The following is a 20,575-nucleotide window of genomic DNA, read 5'->3' on the forward strand; positions in this document are numbered from 1 at the left end:
TCTGTTCATACTAGAGTGACGTTTTTGTATTTTCCCTGCTCTAATACGTCTGACTCTTCTAATCAGGGAACTAATACTGATCTATTGAGTTGAATAAGGTGCGTTAGGGAGGGGAATTCAAACAGTGTAATTCTAGGATATAGCAGAGTCTCCAAGACTGGTAGAGAACTGTTCACAGTGGTTCACTCATTACATACTGCATAGTAGGGATGCATTGATAAAGATACTGGTATCAGCCCAATACCGTGCTCACTCAGAAAATCCAAAAGAAAAAGCTTGGTCTGGTTTTGATGGTCACTACTACAGTGTTTGCTACTTAGTGAACTGACCTGGAGACTGACCATGTAACTGCTGAGAATATAAACAGCAGTACGTGGATGAAATGCTATAGCTCACCCAACACAGCTTAAGTATCTATCTATCTATCTATCTATCTATCTATCTATCTGAGATGACTTTTAGAACTCTATCTATCTATCTATCTATCTATCTATCTATCTATCTATCTACACATATATGCACACACTTGGACTTGGATCTATACTGCTCATTAGAATTAGAAAATAATCCCAGTGCTTTGTGTTTCTGTCTTTGTTTCTATGTTTTTAATTTCCAAGTACAGCAAGGGATTCTTTGTCCTAATGCAGGTTTCAGCATGAATTCTTGATATAAGCAAAGAATCTGCAAGCAACATAAAAGATGCAAAGGTTATGTTATGAACAACCTTAATAAAGGTTCTTCAATGCTTGAAGCGATGGTTAAACATTAAAAATGGTAACTTTATAGGGGAAGGAAAACCTTAATTTCTAATGGAAGTCAATGCAACAAGTAATTTTTGATTATTTCTGTCAGTCAGCATGACTGATTAACAAAATCAATGAATACCTACTGTCCTGAAAAAAATGAACACAGTCATATGTAAGACCTGCACTTGTGTTTCTGAGTGAAAAAAAGTTCATACTTTCCCTACAGGGAACAAATATAAAATATTCATATTGAATTTTTCTGCAAATTTTAGTGCATAATTTCTATTTGCGGAGTTAAAAACAAAACATTTAAAAAGCCTAAAAGTTTGTCTTCTGTACAGCTTTCTCTTACAAAATCAAAAAAAGGTGCTCAAAAAAATAAAGGGAACACTCAAATAACACATCGTCTCACTGAATACTTTGTTCTGTACAAAGTTGAATGTGCTGACAACAAAATCACACAAAAATCATCAATGGAAATCAAATTTATTAACCAATGGAGGCCTGGATTTGAAGTCACACACAAAAGTAAAGTGGAAAAACACACGACAGGCTGATCCAACTTTGATGTGATGTCCTTAAAACAAGTCAAAATGAGGTTCAGTATTGTGTGTGGCCTCAACGTGCCTGTATGACCTCCCTACAACGCCTGGGCATGCTCCTGATGAGGTGGCGGATGGTCTCCTGAGGGATCTCCTCCCAGACCTGGACTAAAGCATCCGCCAACTCCTGGACAGTCTGTGGTGCAACGTGGCGTTGGTGGATGGAGCGAGACATGATGTCCCAGATGTGCTCAATCGGATTCAGGTCTGGTGAACGGGCGGGCCAGTCCATAGCTTCAATGCCTTCATCTTGCAGGAACTACTGACACACTCCAGCCAGATGAGGTCTAGCATTGTCCTGCATTAGGAGGAACCCAGGGCCAACCGCACCAGCATATGATCTCACAAGGGGTCTCATCTCGGTACCTAATGGCAGTCAGGCTACCTCTGGCGAGCACATGGAGGGCTGTGCGGCCCTCCAAAAAAATGCCACCCCACACCATTACTGACCCACTGCCAAACCGGTCATGCTGAAGGATGTTGCAGGCAGCAGATCGCTCTCCACGGCGTCTCCAGACTCTGTCACGTCTGTCACATGTGCTCAGTGTGAACCTGCTTTCATCTGTGAAGAGCACAGGGCGCCAGTGGTGAATTTGCCCATCCTGGTGTTCTCTGGCAAATGCCAAGCGTCCTGCACGGTGTTGGGCTGTGAGCACAACCCCCATCTGTGGATGTCGGGCCCTCATACCATCCTCATGAAGTCGGTTTCTAACCGTTTGTGCAGACACATGCACATTTGTGGCTGCTGGAGGTCAATTTGCAGGGCTCTGGCAGTGCTCCTCCTGTTTCTCCTTGCACAAAGGCAGAGGTAGCGGTCCTGCTGCTGGGTTGTTGCCATCCTAGGGCCTCCTCCATGTCTCCTGGTGTACTGGCCTGTCTCCTGGTAGTGCCTCTAGGCCCTGGACACTACGCTGACAGACACAGCAAACCTTCTTGCCACAGCTCACATTGATGTACCATCCTGGATGAGCTGCACTACCTGAGCCACTAGTGTGGGTTGTAGAATCCGTCTCATGCTACCATGAGTGTGAAAGCACCACCAACATTCAAAAGTGACCAAAACATCAGCCAGAAAACATCGGTACTGAGAAGTGGTCTGTGGTCCCCACCTGCAGAACCACTCCTTTATTGAGTGTGTCTTGCTAATTGCCAATAATTTCCACCTGTTGTCTGTTCCATTTGCACAACAGCTGTGAAATTGATTGTCAATCAGTGTTGCTTCCTAAGTGGACAGTTTGATTTCACAGAAGTTTGATTTACTTGGAGTTATATTGTGTTGTTTAAGTGTTCCCTTTATTTTTTTGAGCAGTGTATATATATATATATATATATATATATATATATAATTGTATGTAAGGGCTAAATACATTTATATAATGTATAATTACATTTTAATTTGCAAACATTAAGCACATATTGTCACTGTCATAACAAACTATAGTAACTACAGGGGAAGGAAAAAAGCTCATAACATTCGATTCCAAATCCAAAGTCTATGTAATGAGATTTTATTCCAGGTAATTTTGTACCATTTCTAATGGCCCATTCATCAAAAAGATTAGATAGACAGAGAGACAGACAGACAGACAGAATGAATGGACAGACAGAAAGAACTTTATTGATCCTGAAGGGCAATTGCAGTGTTTCAGGAGCAAGACATATAATTGCATGTAAGCTAACATATACAATGCAGATAATTAGAAATAAATTTAGACATAAGTTAAAGTACAACAGAAATAAAACAGAAGTACATCTATTTGCATATTTGCATGGCAAATTCGACAGATTTGTTGAATTTACATGACAGCAGGAACTGAGTGGTGTGAGGTGAACCAAAAGCACGTTATAAACATAACTAACTCGGAGCTGCATCAATTTTACAGTGTAAAGTAAAGCGCATAGTGAAGTGTCATTACAGTAGTAGTGTGTGGAGATACAGTGACTGTGAGGTCTTGCTCTTACAGAGGTGATACGTACAGCCTGGACTGTCAGGAATAGTTTAACAGATCCTAAGATGTTGGCCTGAATGAGCAGTTTTGAGCTAAGAGCCTACCTGTCATGGCTGTAGCTTCCAATACCTCCTCCCACGGGCCTTTGGGTGGTTTAGTTTGGTCCTTGGTCTAATTTGTAGATGTCGAATGTTAGAATCTGCTACTAATTCCTGCTTTAAATCGAAACGCCATGGCTGCACCTTTGGGCTGAAAATATCAGCCGTAATGGCTTCCTGATGCCATCTCCCCAGCAGCAGTCTAAAAAAATCTGCCTGACAGGAATATTACAGTATTCACAAGGGCATTCTCTCATTCGCTCTCTTTCTCGTTTCTGTCTTTTTTCCCTCCTCTGATCACACTTTCTCTCTGCGCTTTACAAGATCTGTGGCTTCAGTCCTCGTAAATTCTGCCTTTGATCCTGCCAGACTGTTTTCAACCACATTTCCTGCAAAAAAAAAGCTTCCTTTTTTGTTCTGTTCTCCAGAGTTTTGAATGAAAAGTTTGACTTTCTTCACTGCTTCAGTGCCTCTGATTGTATATTAGTATAATGACTTTAATCAGTCGCATGGCTGGTATTATTTGGTAAAATGCCCTAACGTGGACACTTTTTTTTTGATTGTTGGGTCTCAGCCATTGTCACATGTTGAGTTTGGCCTGGACCAGATGAGCGGCATGTTTTATGACAGTATGTATCAGTTTTGACTTGAAATTTTATCCTCTGCAGCACAACGCTAAATCACAAGAGAATCCATCTGTGAAGCCTGTGTTGTATTAAGGCTGAACCGTGCGACGTGTGCATGCATGAGACAGAGAGGTTAATCTGAAGCCATATATGGGCCGGTTTTCCACTGAAATAAGAAACTTCCTCAGTAATAAAACATTTGATTAGCGTTAGCTAGTAATGAAACACTGCCTTACATTTAATTAGCATTAGCTATGAAGCACATTTGACTAGTATAAGTTATGATGCAGTGCCTGACTTTAGATTAGCATTAGCTGGTCATGATGCAGTGCTTTATCCTATATAAAGACAAAGTTCAGGTTTCATGGTTGCTTCTACTAGTTTTAGCTATGCATCATACTTGTGCCCATTTGTACAGTTACATAAGTCTATGTGAGGTTACTTAAGTGTAGTGGCACGGGAGCGTGGTTGAGGTGTGCAGCTTGCATGATGCTAATAAGTACTCTTAAGCTTCCATTACTTCTCTGCTGAAAAAAAATAACAGCCAGCTTGAGCTGGTTGATCTGGACATATGGTTTTACTAGCCAGCATGACCAGCTTGAGCAAACTGTTTGACCAGCTTGACCAGCTTTATCAAGCTGGTCAGCCAGCTTAACTAGTTCATGATCACAATATATATATAAAAAACAATATAATATATAAAAAAAACAACTTAGTACGTCTGAAACCAGCTACCAACAAAAGCTGGTCTTTTTCAGCTACATTTTTTTTTCATCTACGTCAGCTCCAAGTGTAAAATTCATCAAAGCAGAATTCGCGCAACAAATGTATCTATGTATGTATGACTGATGGACTGCATTTTGGGAAAAGGGACAATTGTGTGAATTAGATTTTTTTTTCTCTCTCTCTCTCTCTTTTAATAGAAGAGCCTGTCACTGGGTTCATATTCAGAGTAAGAATAAGACAAGGTGGCTGGTAGGGATGGCCCTCTCCTGACCTGTCTGATGTATTATCCTGTCCCATATGCCCATGGCCTGCTGTGCCACTCCACACCAAACCCAGATGGCACAGGACACTGGAACACAGTACGAGCTTCATTTTCTGTTTTCAGATAGAGTAACACAGTTATTCCCTGTGTACATTTAGTCATAAGCATCACTGTCCAAAAAACATGTATCTCCATGCTTTTTCAATTTTTATTTTTCTGCACCATTTGAGCACAGCGGCTATCTTTCACACTGTAAATATTTCATGATGAATAACCCCAATAGACATGTTACGAAATTACTTGGAAAAAATCTCATTATATTGACATGCTTTAAAAAAAACAAAAAAGAAGGGTTTTTCTTCTACTGTAAAGTCATCATTTTAGAGATTTAATTTTGACAGGGATGACAGGCTGAGTTGCACTTAGATAGTGTTCGCTTTTGGCGAGTGCACTGAAAATGGCCAGTTTATTTGCACAGACTGTAAAAAGCCTGTGAAATTGTGTTGAAAACCTATCAGTCAAGTTGCCAGTAAAGGTACTGCAGTTACTGTTATTTATTTAACAGTTTAGAACAAGGTTAAACTCCTGTAGAAGCTACTTCTGCAAATGCAGTTACACTGGAAATTCTTTAAGAAACAGTCATTTGCATTCTTTTAGCATATAAATAAACCAACTGGAGAGGTTTAAACAGTTTAACTAAATGACCACTATATGGTCATCAAATATATAGACCTACTTTAGTTTTGCGACTACAATAGACAGGCTCAATCCTGCTGATTAAGAAAAAATGGTGTTTTTTTCCCCCACATATAGCTTTTGGCTGTTATTTCATTAGGCTTCAAAACACTGATATCTACTTCATCCATCCTTGGCATCAATATTGATAGGATTCTGGTAATACCTTCTTCCCAGAGCTTTGATAACAACTCTGTAGTTAAGACACCATTTTTCCATCTTCATAATAGTGCTTGTCTCCAGCCATCCCTTTGCATAGCAGATGAACAACTCTGTTTCCAAAGAAGTTGGGATACTGTGCAAAATGTAAATAAAATAGTATGCAATGATATTCAAACCATGTAAACTCTATATTTAATTGAAAATAGTAGACAACATATCAAATATTGGTAAATTTCAGCTGCTCAACAGGTCTCCTTTTCCTGTCATATTTTTCATTTCTTAATGCAGCAAACATTTTAATGGGTGACAGACCTGGACTGCCGGCGGGCCAGTTTAGCACCCGGATGCTTTTAATGAATGCGGTTTGACATTGTCTTGGTGAAATAAGGCCTTCTCTGAAAAAGACGTCATCTGGATGGTACCATGTGTTGCCAAAACCTGTATATATCTTTCAGGATTAATGGTGCCTTCACAAATGTACAAGTTACCTTTGTCATGTGTACCATGGCACCCCCATACCAGCACAGATGGTGGCTTTTGAAATGTGTGCTGATAACAAGCCGGGTGGTCTTCAGCCCAGAGAATGCAGTGTCCATGATTTCCAAAAAGAATTTCAAATTTTGACTCATTAAACCTCGGGACATTTTTCCACATTGCCTCAGGCCATCTTAAATGAGCTTGGTCCCAGAGAAGGCGGCAGTGTTTCTGGATCCTGTTTATATGTGGTTTCTTTTTTGCATGATAGAGTTTCAACTTGCATTTGTGGATGCAGCGATGAACTGTGCTCACAGACAGTGATTCTTGGTACTGCTCCCGAGCCCATGCAGTGATTTCCTCTACAGAATCATGTCTGTTAATGCACTGCCACCTGAGGGCCTGAACATCACGGCAAGCTGATATTGGCTTTAGGCCAGGGAAAGGTGCTATATGAATAAAAGTGATATTGATGATACAGGGGGGGTGATCCTCTTCCGTAATCTCACTTAGATGTTCCTATACTGAAAAACAACCAAGCAACAAAACAGAAAATTCAGGAGAATTTACAGCCGTTTGGCCTTGAGAGTGCATACATTTTTTATTGTGTTGTTGCAACACAACCTCCTAATGCTTCTGTGGTTATTGCCTTCTGAATTCAAAGCTATTTGGATGTGTGTGGGGGAGGAGGATGAGGGATAGGGAGGGCAATCACACTGCGGCCCACTGGGGGGCGACCAGGCCCCCTAATCTCTTTATTGGGCCTCATATAGATGCAGACACAATTAAACACCAATTACTCACTCATTTCTTAACAGCATACCTCACCATCTAACTTCAACACTACACAGACAGAACTGACATCTGTTTATCTCCCTCTTATTCATAAAGCAGCTCGTCCATGGTAACCATTTTTAGAAGGATCTTTCGCCACCTGCAACATGATATATTCTGATATATTCATGATACATACTCTAAAATCTTATTTGGACACTTTCATCTCACTCAGCTAATTATTGCAATGCAAATAAGTACACACTTTAAAAAGACTGTTCTTCAAGGGTTCTTTAGTAAAGAAAATGGTTCTATATAGAACCATCAAGATTCAAAGAACCGTTTGAATGATGGAGAATGTGATGTCTATAGAACATTTTTGGAAAGGGTTCTATATTGCACCAAAAAGGGTTCTTTTATTGTTACAAGCTTCACATCCTAATTATAGCAGAACCATGTTTGGTGCTATATAGAACCCTTATCAAAGAGGTTCTATACAGAGCCATCCACAGCACATTCTCCATCAGTCTGAAGAATGATTTCACCATGCAAAGAGCCATTTAAGCATGAAATGGTTCTATATAGAACTCATGGTTTTAAATAAACCAATTCCCTTTACTAAAGACCCCTTGAAGAACCAAGTGTTTAACAGTAAATTGCATGACTTTTTCTGTGAATTTTCCAAGAAAAGGAAAAAAATATATTTATCTCTGTATATTTTGTGTGATAGAGTGGGCAGTGTTGGAGTTTTGACTCCATTAATGGAATTAAAGGGTCCATAAAATGGAAAAACAAATTTCTTCTGCTTTTTAAATACAGAACTTTAAATTTGTGTGTAAACACTGTTAAAGTTTCAAAACACACCATTCGCTGCTACCCAGTTCATTCAGTCAGGAACAATGAATAAATATTTTCTGTGATGACACCGTTTTGCATATATCTGCCTATTCAGCCTGCAGCAGTTTAGCTCCGCCCAGTCGTAATGAAGTCATAAGGAATGTTTCAGCTCTGAGTACTTTTTGAATGAGACTCAATCAGGATAGGACAACCAATCAGAGGCTGTTAATATGTGCGCGTCTTAAAAGCAAGGTTTTTAAAACGGCCTGTTTTATTCTAAGGGATAAAGAGAGGTTGTGTAGAATTTAATTAGGACCATTTTTGAAACAACAAAACCACACAAATACTGTATTATAAGTGGACCTCAAGGGAATGAGTAAAATAAAAGGAAAATGAGGGTGTGGGCCCTTCAAATGATGTCAGTTACTCTTCAATGTCTTATTTAATGTAACAGAACATTGGATACTGAGTACGTTGGCATGGAAAGTGACTTGGTGGAAAGCAAAACAAATATATATAGATTTTTTTTCTTTCTTTAAATTATATTTTAAGACTAATGGGCCTCATTCAGTCATCAAGAAAACCCCACTTGCACAGTTTTCATGAGAATTCTGACTTTCACCCGTGTTTTCTTATTTGGGATTTGATCTTAGGCAAGAACGGAATCTACACACACTCAAGAGCACAAAGGTGTGAACAATTCTACGGTTTAAGAGCACGTCATGAATCTGACGTAGACTTTTTCTTAGGACCTTACTCGAGAGCAAGGTGTTGGTGAATGGGGCCACTTTTATATTAAGTGGATATCTGTAGTGTTAATGTGGAAACAGAAAGGTGATCTAAGTGTAGCAAAGAATTCATATTAAAATGAAGTTCATTTAGTGCTATTTGAGAAGGAACTTCTCAAATGATGATGGCTTATATGTCAATGCGTATGTACAGTCCTATGCTAAAGTTTGGGCACCCTCATTTAAATGACCCGATTTTGTTGATGATTTAAGTGAACGTTTAAGAAATGAGTGCACGATTTCTGTTTTTGCACAGAACCCTTGTGTATTTGCTGAAACATAACAAAATACAAAATATGTCATGACTTTATAAGTTCGACACAAGCCACATTTCATATGTTTTCAGTGTGTTCAATTCGGCAGATAAACAGTAGTTGCGCATTAAACTGTGCAGGAGTGTGTTCTCTGTAGAGGACGTATTAACTTATCTTCACTCAGCAAATCAACAAAGCATGTCATTTAACCAGGGGCGCACAAACTTTTGCACATGACTGTTTACAGTAGATAGAGGACTGTAGGAGAATCTTTGGAACCCAAAGCTTTGGCAATGCAGATGCGCCAACAAAACAGCCTGAACAGAGGAGGAGAGAGAGAGAGAGAGAGAGAGAGAGGAGATAAAGAGAGGGTAGAGAGAGGGGGGGAGAGGGGGAGACAGAGAGGGAGAGGGGAGAGAGAGAGGAGAGAGAGAGAGAGAGAGAGAGAGAGAGAGGGGGGAGAGAAAGAGAGGAGAGAGAGAGAGAGAGAGAGAGAGAGAGAGAGAGAGAGAGAGAGAGAGAGAGAGAGAGAGAGAGAGAGAGAGAGAGAGACCTATAGACAGACGGACAGAGGGCTTTATTCTCGTTGGCTTTGAAACCGTCGCTGTTCAGTGTGTGTTTCAGTGTGAGTGCGCGCGCTCTCCGCTAGAACGGCAGATCCGCTCGTGAGGCGGAGGAGATCAGACCGAACCCGCTCTGCTCCCGCTAACACACACACACACACACACACGCGCGCGCGCGCGCGCACACATTGTGCAAAGCCCGTAACGGCTGTGTAGGGGCGCGAGCGCTTTTGGATCCGCGCTGTTACGCAGCCACACCTACCATCATCTCTCTCTCTCTCTCTCTCTCTCTCTCTCTCTCTCTCTCTCTCTCTCTCTCTCTCTCTCTCTCACACTCACACTCACACACACACACACACACACGCGCGCGCGCTCGCAGGGTGTGTGGACAGGCTTTTGGCCGCCGCAGTGGCCCCCGGTGAGTGAATGAAGGAGCTGAGGGAGAAATGCCCCACCGGCGGACGCACTGACCGGAACCCCTGAGTTTGGCTTTGACCAGCAGTGCGTGGACCGACCCCCGGAGCCCCCCCACAGAGCGAGCAGGTGAGCAGATCTGCGAGGCGAGAGGGTCCGGTGGACGTGGGGGGTTTTCTCTCTTTTTTCCCTCTGGGGCTCGTTTGCATGACGGCCCGTTCCCCCTCTCTTTCTCTGTGCGGTCAGGCGACTCTGGAGATGCTGGCCGTTTTCTCTGTGCTGTGCGGTTTGCCGGTGCCGTCCTGCAGCGGGACGGCTGCAGTGGGGATCGCGCGCTATTGTGTTTTTTTGGGGCGCCGCTGCTCTAACGGACGTGATATCCGAGCCCCTGGCGCGCTAGCCTTATGTAAAACCGCACACACCACGTTTCCAGTGGCACTGACACAGATGATGCCTAAGGAGACGAAGGTCCACTACGTTTAGCAGCCGCAGAGACAGGCAGGTGAAGGTAGGGGCCTGTGTGATGGTCAGACAAAGGTTTTGTTTTCAGATATCAGTGCCATTTCCATCCGTTTTAATGAAGGGGGGATCATTTTGATTCAGTCCTTGACCAGCAGTGATACGCGCCTGTGTAATGATTTAGTCATTAGACAAATGCTTAAATGCAATTTTCACCCATGACTTTTTATAGGGGTACCATTCTGAGTCAATGGCTTGTGTAAGGAGGTTACTGCAACATCGATTTTAGTCTGCAGTAATTGGTTCAGTATTAGACTAGAGTGACAGAGAGATATGTGAGGTATGTGCCCAAGTGATGGTTCAAGCATTGGGGTTTGCCTTTAGATGACTTTGCTTTTCTGTAACTGTTTTTTTAGGTGTACCATTTAAGTCATTGGTTAAAATGAAAGGCTGATTCATATTGATTGTTTTATCCTTTGTGCTGGATTCAGCCTTTGAGCAGAGCCAATAGGTAAAACGCATATGTGATGGTTGAAGATGTATACAAAGGTTTGTTTTCAGATGTAAATGTAGTTTTCACCCTGGTTTTAGGGGTACCATTCTGAGTCTATGGTTAGTATAAGAATGTCAGTGCGACACAGATTTGAACCTGCGGTTACTGATTTAGTGTTTTGATTAGAGTGAGAGGTAAAGATATGTGCCCATGTGTGGCTCAAGCATTAGGGTTTGCCTTAGGGTGATTTTGCTTTACATTACTGTTTTAGAAGTATCATTTAAGTCATTGGGTAATGTAAAAGTCTCATTCAGATTGATTATTTTTAGTCTTTGGACAGCATTCAGGCTTTGTCCAGGACCAGTGAGTATAAAGCAACAATATGTCATACATAAAGACTTAGACAAAAGCATGTTTTCAAACGGAAATGGGGTTTTCACCATTGACTGTTTTTAGGGGTACCACTCTGAGTCTATGGTTAAAATTGGTGTAAAAATGCCAATTCAACATAGTTGAACCTAACTGATTAAGTGTTTTGACCACAGTGACAGCCAGGTAAAGATATGTGCCCGGGTGGTGACTCAAACATTAGAGTCTGTCTTGGGGTGATTTTGCTTTCCATGACTATTGAGAAGTACCATTTGAGTCACTGGGTAATGTAACATTCTCATTTAGATGGATTATTTTTAGTCTTTGGACTGCATTCAGCCTTTGACCAGGACCAATGGATAAAATGCATATGTGATGGTTAAAGTTGTAGACAAAGGCATGCTTTCAGATGTGAATGCAATTTTCATTTATGATTGTTTTAAGGAGTGCCATTCTGAGTCTATGGTTAGTATAAGAATGCCAGTGCAACACAGACATTAACCTGCAGTAATTGATTTAGTGCTTTAACCAGAGTGACAGCCAAATAAGTGAGATCTGTGCCCATGTGATAGTTCAAGCATTCAGGTTTGGCTTAGGATGATTTTGCTTTCCATTACTGTTTAGTAGTACCATTTGAGTCATTGGTTAATGTGAAAGACTCATCCAGATTGATGGATTATTTTTAGTCTTTGGTCTGCATTCAGCCTTTGACCAGGACCAATGGATAAAATGCATATGTGATGGTTAAAGTTGTAGACAAAGGCATGCTTTCAGATGTGAATGCAATTTTCATTTATGATTGTTTTAAGGAGTGCCATTCTGAGTCTATGGTTAGTATAAGAATGCCAATGCAACACAGACTTTAACCTGCAGTAATTGATTTGGTGTTTTGAGCAGAATGTCAGGTGTAGAAAAATGCATGTTTTGAAGTTGTTTTTAAATGGTACCATTATTATGGTAAGAATGCCAAAACAATGCAAATTTTAGCCTGCAGTAAGTGATTCAGTTTTTTGACGAGAATGACAGGTAAAGGTGATATATATATATATATATATATATATATATATATATATGTGTATGTGTGTGTGTGTGTGTGTGTGTGTGTGTGTGATGGTCCAAGCATTAAGTAAATGTTTGCTTTTCACGACTGCACCATTTTGAGTCACGTGTTACTCTTTGAATTTCATTCATATTCATTTTATCATGCAGTACTGGATTCAGCCACAGACCCGAACTGATAGACAGATAAAGAGCATATGTGGTGGTTGAAGCCATAGGTGAGGGTAGTTTTCTGATATAAATGCAATTTTCACTCAGGACTGTCTTTAGGGTACCATTTGAGTCTTCTTAAGAGACTCATTCAAATATTTTAATGTACAGTACTGGATTTAGCCTTGCACCAGGACCAATAAACAGATAAAAATGCGATTGTTGAAGCAGTAAATGAAGGTTTTAGGTGTGCGTCAATGGTTTACTATAACACAGCTTTTCAACGGGTACCATTCTGAGTCAATGGGTAGGGTAAGAATGCCAATACAACACAGATTTTAGCCTGCAGTAATTGATTCAGCCTTTGATCAGAATGACAGCCAGATAAATTGCCAATGTGATGGATTATGTGTTATGGTTTGCTTTCAGATGACTTTGCTTTCCATGACTGCAAGGCTACCATTTTGAGTCATATACTGTAACATGCTATACTGTATTCAGCCTTTGACAAGACAGTCAATGAGCACATATGAATCATTGGTTACTGTAAAAGGCTCATTCATTAATTCACATTTTTATTGCCATGGTTTGAGTCATTGGTTATTGTTACTGTAAAATGCTCATTCATATTGATTTACATGTACAGTGCTGCATTCAGCCTTTAAGCAGTACCGATAGACAGGAAAGAGTTGTCTATTGTTACTGGCAATGGCCCAAGCAATTGGCTAATGACTGTTTTTGGGGATTACCAATTTGAGTCAGTGGCTTGTTCATATTGATTTTAACCTACAGCATTTATCTTATGGAGCAATACTCAGGTACGGAGCATACGTGATGATTCAAGCAACAAGCAAATATAATATAACGGCATTTTCATCTATGACTATAATTTTAAGGGGTTGCCACTTAGACATTGGTTTAAAGGACTAATTCATACTGACTTTACCCTACGATAAAGAAACCAGCCTCTGACCCAGTAGACAGATATGGATCATATGGTCCAGAACGTTTTGTTTTCATATATAAATGCTGTTTTCATCTGTAGCTGTTTTTGGGGTACCATTTTGAGTCAATAGTTAATGTAAGCATGCCAATGCAACATAGATTCTTACTTGCAATTACTGATTCAGGCAGGAATGACATGTAGGTAATGATAGGGAACTCTGTGTTGGTTTGTTTTTAGATGACTGTATTGTTTGTAGGCTCATTCACATTGACTGAACCTGCTGTAATCTTTGTTTTTGAATGTCAAATCCATTTGCATCCATGACTTTGTTTTCATGATTCTTTTTTTGGGCAGGCCTTCAGCCTTTGACAACGACTGACCAGCAGGTGAAGATAGGGGCCCAAATGAAGTTATGTTTTTGAATGTAGATTCAGCTTTTATCTATAACCATGTTGTTGAAGATACCATTTTGAGTCATTGGTTTAACAGGCTTGTTCGTATTGGTTTCAACATGCAGTCTTTGATCAAGGAGTGATAAGTAAATGAAGGCAGGGGTGTTTGTAATGGTTAACATATTAGATGAGTGTTTTTCTAATGCAAATGCCCTTTTCAGCTGTGACCATTTTAATTCATTGGAAACTGTAAGAGGCTCAGTCATGTTGATTTTAACCTGCAGTCCTGGGTTAGATCTTAGTCTCGTGGGCTCGTAATAAGTATATACATTTGGGAACAATGCCCTCTAAAACCTGCTCCCAATTTTCTCTTGGCTAGCTATTTGTATGCAACACATATCGATGTGTAATTTGGAGTTTTTGGGGAGATGCTTTATGTTCCATCCACGGACTACTGACAGGTTTGTTGCTCATCTGAGAAATATTGATAAGCACACTGTTGCCCCCTTCCTTGAGCGCCACCTTCAGAAGGCGGTGGATTGCTTTAGAAATTTCACATTCAGCTTGTTCCCACCCTAATAAGTCTATGTTCCCAAGCACATTTAGCCTTAAATTTCTCACCAGAGTTTCTCGTTACAAGACCCCTTCTGGCCTTGCCAGACTAACTTTGACCTGGCCTGTCAAGCAGGTCAAGGTAGGGGTTAGAGCTTCAGAAGAAGGTCTGCTTTCAGATGTCAATGCAGTTTTCATCCGTGACAAAGACATATCTTTTGAAAGGTACCATTTTAAGTCATTGATCTGTGTAAGGAGCTTCTTCATACTGATTAAACCTGTATTACTGGATTCAGGCTTTGACAAGGTAATAAGGGAATCCATCATTGCTGTGCAGAAATACAGCAGCTAAGTACTGCAAATAGATTCCTGTCTACTAGTTAAACATCCTCCATTTGCAGCCCGCTCTGCAGTGTGTTCATACAGTTTGTCTAAATGTACCTTAGCTGTCTCAGCCTTAGCTAAGGTGTCATGTCAGCTCGAGCAAGCCTATAACAGCACGTTTTACCCTGACGCTCTGCCTTCAGTCTTCTATTCAGCAGCGCTGCTTCTCTTTGTTCTCTTTTTCTTTCTCTCTCTTTGCTCTCTCACCGGCCCATAGGATTTGCTATGCCATGAAGCTGCGAGTCAGTGAAGTTCAAAAGGGCCAAAGTGCTTCAATAAAATTCCAAGGACTGAGAGAAAGAGAATGAAAGGGTGAAAATGAGAAAAAGAAAAAACGTGGAGATGTGCAGAAAACATGGAGATGTGGAGAGAAAGCCTTTTTTATCCCAATAGAAAGGCAGTGAGCCAGTGTAAAGCAGGAAAGGAGAACGCCCCCTCTTTCTTCAGTACTGTCCATCAGTTCTGCCAGTCTAGTGGAGCTGATCCTAAGCATAAGCCTGACAGACCTTTTTGACCAGAGTCTGTGCTCTGAACCTGCCCAAAGGCCTTCAAAAATCCAGACTATTTATCTTGGAACCACCCGTGCGGCCAGCTCTCTGATTGGTCAGGGAAATAAAGGCTGTTTTTGGGCTCCAGACGGTTGACTAAAATGTTTGTTACCCTTTTAGACAGAGTTGTGTCTGTTATAATCTATCCATTAAGGCTGCAAATATTTTAAGATATGATCATTCATGTGAATTAACCAACTAATGGTTGAGAAATAGGTTAAAGGTGGCCTGTGAAAGTACTAAAATGTTTGGCAAACTGAGGTACCGTTCACCAAGAACTAAATCACCACCACAGAAAAAAAACCCAAAACCTTTTGTTTAAACTTGCCCATTTTTGATCTACAATAAGTAATAAAAGCAGTTAAAAATAAGTGAAATAATAATAAATATGTACATTAACATCATAGCTTTCCAGGCTACAGCATCATTTAACCGGTTTACTATTTTATTGTGCTAGTTCAGTAGGTGAGCTGTATGAAGTGGTTTCTGTGTTTATAAATTCAGTTATATTTTAAGCAAATTAACCAGTTGTAAATAGTAGTTAGTTACTGTATGTTCACTAGTTTTAGCTGCAAAAAATGGATACAGTTTAGAATATTCCAGCAATATGTAACATCAGAGAATGTGTATTGAGAAGAATTCTGAAACACTAGAGGGCGCTCCCAAATGTGTCTAAAATAAATAGGCTCCTATGGAGCTTTTGTCCAAATGTATAGTTTGTAGATGCTTATTTGATTATAATTAGAAAAATTGACTATTTTTCTGACCAGCGAATAGTACACAATATTCCAACACTGCTGTTATATTTTTGAGGGCTTTTGAACTCCAGTTGCTGTTTTTAACGGTGCCTTGTGTATGATCAGGATGTCAGTGTGTGCAGACTTCACACAGCCAATGAACTGCTCATCTCTCCAACCAATCAGCACTCAGTAGAAGTAATGCTAACCAATCAGCACACAGTAGCTGTAATATTAATCATTGAGCACTCAGTAGCATCAATGCTAACCAATCAGCATGCAGTAGCTGTAATATTAATCAGTGAGCACTCAGTAGCAGTAATGATAACCAATCAGCACACAGTAGCTGGAATATTAATCAGTGAGTACCCAGTAGCAGTAATAAGATAAGATAAGATAATCCTTTATTAGTCCCACAGTGGGAAATTCACAAATGCCAACCAATCAGCACACAGTAGCTGGATTATTAATCAGTGAGTACCCAGTAGCAGTAATAAGATAAGATAATCCTTTATTAGTCCCACAGTGGGAAATTCACAAATGCCAACCAATCAGCATGCAGTAGCTGTAATATTAATCAGTAAGCACTCAGTAGCAGTAATGCTAACCAATCAGCACGCAGTAGCTGGAATATTAATCAGTGAGTACCCAGTAGCAGTAATGCTAACCAATCAGCATTCAGTAGTGACAATGCTAACGTCCTACTGCCCTAAACCTGTTTGCTGTAAAAAAAAAAAAAAAGAAAGAAAGATACTGGTAAGTTTTCTTTAATTATTCAATGGAATACATTCTTCTACTTTCCAAAATGAAAGGAAGGTTGTGGGTGAGTTTTTGATATAATTGGAGAAAGTAAGTGGTCCCCCCTAAACCAGCTCTGGTAACATGATTAGCTTCAGCGATGTTTGTACGATTAACATTAGCTCATTCTGACAAATCACTTACAGTGCTAACTCTGAGAGAAACTCCTCAGAGAGAAGTTTGTTCGTCAGAACACCAGCATGGAGGGAAAACTCCCATTTACTGACTGTTCTGCTGCTTCAGCATGTTTTCTTTTCCCATATTCGAAGGTAACATTGTGTTTCTGTGGAAAGCTAAGTCAGACTTGCATATGTTGCATGTAATTTATTGGTTATTTTAAGAAAATGCTCCCAATCTTTACTCTAACATTTTCTCTCTACACTATTGTTCTGGTATCTTACAACTAATCTGTTAAAATTGTGAAATTTACACTGCACAGTCACAAAGTAAACATTGTAAACATTACAACAACACCAGCATTTACGTTAGATCTTCAACTATTCAGACATCAGCCAATGCAATGAGTGAGATTATAGCAATTTCAGGGTCAGAGATCTATATGACAACAACACGGCTTCAATCAAAACCTGCTATGTAGGTTGCCTGTTTCATGCAAAACACTTTCCAAGATGGAAAAATGTTCACAGCACCACATTTTTAGTTATTATACAATTTTCTTAGCTCTTAAACAAAATATATGTGAATGTGCATAGCAGTTTGTTTTCTGTGGGGGTGTTTTTATTGTAGTCCCATTTTGAAAATGGCCTACATGTCGCCCAGATACAACAGTCTGTGACTGGTAATTGTGCATGTCAGTCAAACGGCCCTTTCCTATCACAATAGGTGGTTCATGGCCATAGTAATCTATAACATGCTCCACACTGTTTTATGATACCCAGAAGTCTGGCTTGTGAGACTGAGCTGGGTGTGAAAAACAAGTTACACTTCTTTCTAAATTTAGGAGTTTAGGGTTAGGGTTAGGGTTAGGGTTAGGGTTATGTTAGGGTTAGGGTTAGGGTTTAGGGTTAGGGTTTAGGGTTAGGGTTTAGGGTTAGGGTTCACAACAGATTGTTTTCTAAATAAATGAAAGCCTGGTTTTTACTTATACTAATGGAAAAATGTTTGGTTTTTCATTTCAAGAGCATTCAAAGTCCATGTTTCTTTATATATTGTTACTGTCAGCCCTACAAGGAGAATCTGTAAAGATTAATCCACAAAACTCAACTTCATTGAGAATGAACTAATTTCTTAGCGCTGCATGTGGAACCATTTAAATAGATCCATTCCAAACTACAGTAAGTGAGCCATTTAAAATATGCTTCATTTTATTTTGAATATTGAGATGATATCAGTAATAAATGATGGGTCAAAGAGAACATATTGCTTGCCCTAAAAGCTGAATCCTCAAAGTTTCCCCTGCAAAACTCACCTTGATTGTGATGGAACTCATCATGTTATAGCAGGTCAACTATTTGAATTAAGCCATTCTGAACTACAGTGAGTGAGATCTTTAGAATATGTTTGAATATATTCTGAATATTGCATTGGAATGAGCCATGTGACGGTTAATTGGCTGGATTTCTCAACCATGAGCTTCATGATCTTTTTTCTAAATTGAGGTGAAAGTCTGGTGCCTGCTTTTCGCTTAACATGCTGATTCGAAAATGCTGGGGAGGCTTTTAAATTTCAAGTGCTGTCAGGTGGAATGAGTGAAAGCAATATTTATTAATGGATCGAAGAGAACATGCCTAAAAGCAACTCCTCAAAATTCAGCTAAACAGTAAACCGATTTCATCATTGTGTAGCAGGTTATCTATTTGAAGCCATTCTGTAGTAAGAGAGTCATGGTTCCTATTTTGTTCAGATTTCCTATTTTATTTTCAATGTTACACATAAAAATGTAGATGATGTGTAGATCTGCTGGTGATTTAGGATGGTAAATAAAATTACTTTGTGTTGTAAGCTTCATGAAACCTGGTTCCCATTACCACCCCCGTAAATAAATTGTAGTACGTAGGTTTCTGTACAAGTAACCATTTTTCATCAAAACACTCTGACTTTGGTTATATTTCAACCACTGAGCTAACAGAAATTGTGAAAAATGGATGGAATTCCCTCTGAAAGGGGCAAGGAATTGAACTGGTCCTAAATGCTGAATTCAGAAAAACTCTTTTTGTAGTTGACTAAGTGACTTCATCATAGTGTAGCAGTTCAATCTTTATAATATAATATAAATATAAGTTTATGTGTACAGTACTGTGCGAAAGTTTTATGCATCTAAGCTAATTTTTGTAACAATTTACCTCAGCAGTGAGTTTATCACAATATACATTAGAATAAAGTCGTATTCATAATTCAAATAAACATAAAAACAATAAAAAGTAACAAGAATTTCTTGGGTCCATATTTTTCCTTGACACCTTCACAGCCGCCACAGAGACATGTTAATATCATCAATTACATCATGAGCTCAATTTAGTGAAGCACTGATTGGTCAAACCAGGAGTTGCTTTTTAACTACATATAATACTGGGCTTCCTCGAGGAGAGGTACATTACAGTTAATTTACAGTACATAATTACTACAGTAATTTTTGGCTAAACAGTACTTTACTGACATAATTGTCAAAAGTGTGAAGATGTAACATGTAAAATATAATTATCCATTTTTGTCACTTTATTAAAGGGGAATTCCACTGATTTTAAAAAAGTTTGACATAATCCAGTGGTTTGATGTGAAGTAGAAGTAGGTTCATTGTAGAAAAACTTAACTGCTATGTCTTTTACGTTGATGGTGACTGGAACCAAAGTTTGGTGCATGGTGCAAATATAGCTATCGACCAGTGAACTACACAGCGAACCTACAAATGTTTAAGTCTTTTAAGTTTTTCTGTTATGGTGGTTTTGTTAAAACCAAAAAAATTATGTTTTTGTTGGAGACTGTTTTGCCATACGCCATCCTGTATGCACCTCTCTGCCATGAATGGATTAAAAAAAAAAGTTTTAGGCCTGAACCTGGCCTCAAAGCTATAGTAAAACAATGTCTCAGACAGTGCCAGGCTTAATCCTGGTAACAGTTAACTGAATCACCATGGTAACAGCCCTCAGTGACAGCAGTGTTCTCACAGGTGAACATTACAGAACTTTAAAATGTTGGGTGATGTGATATCTTACTTTCATACCTCATTTATTGTACTTAGTATAGATAAGAAACATGGCTGAGGACTGGTTAAATGCACTTAATGTGGCTAACAGATACAGTATCATGGCCATACAAAAAGCCATCTATGTTAAGGTGTTTATTTTAGGATAGCATCAGGTTTCAGACATAAAAATGACTTCATGTCTCAGAAAAAATATAAGTAAAATCATGTCTCGTCATATCTCTAACCCTAACCCTAACTCTCGTTTATCATGGGGCTTTTCAAATGGCCAGTGAAGAAAATACAAGGCTAAACAGCCACAAACTGTTAGATGGTAAAGTTTATGTGACATTTGCAATTCCATTCTTACTGGATTAATTTCAGTTTTATGGCCAAACTTATCTGTGCTGCTTATTCTCTTATTTAACAAAGAATACGTCATAGGTGTGTTCATGCCAATTGGATGCCATTGCAAGAGTTAACCATGTACATCATTTATGATGAACATCACCAATTGCTGATACTTTTGTGACAAG

At 39.5% G+C, this 20,575-nt stretch overlaps 1 protein-coding gene across 2 annotated transcripts in view; it reads left to right on the plus strand.

Annotated features, from left to right (window-relative positions):
* The first annotated feature begins 9,629 nt into the window (after positions 1–9,629).
* The window catches only part of sema6ba (sema domain, transmembrane domain (TM), and cytoplasmic domain, (semaphorin) 6Ba), a 222,073-nt gene continuing 211,127 nt past the window's right edge, over positions 9,630–20,575 (plus strand). Inside the window, exon 1 of one of the 2 annotated variants that reach the window (XM_017707447.2) lies at positions 9,630–10,139. The gene's annotated coding sequence lies outside the window, so the exon portion shown is untranslated. Of the gene's footprint in view, positions 10,140–10,398; positions 10,519–20,575 lie in introns of those variants that run through there. The other variant, XM_037531151.1, reaches the window with a different exon arrangement.

Source organism: Pygocentrus nattereri, chromosome 19 (assembly GCF_015220715.1).
Source record: "Pygocentrus nattereri isolate fPygNat1 chromosome 19, fPygNat1.pri, whole genome shotgun sequence".
Taxonomy (NCBI): Eukaryota; Metazoa; Chordata; class Actinopteri; order Characiformes; family Serrasalmidae; genus Pygocentrus; species Pygocentrus nattereri.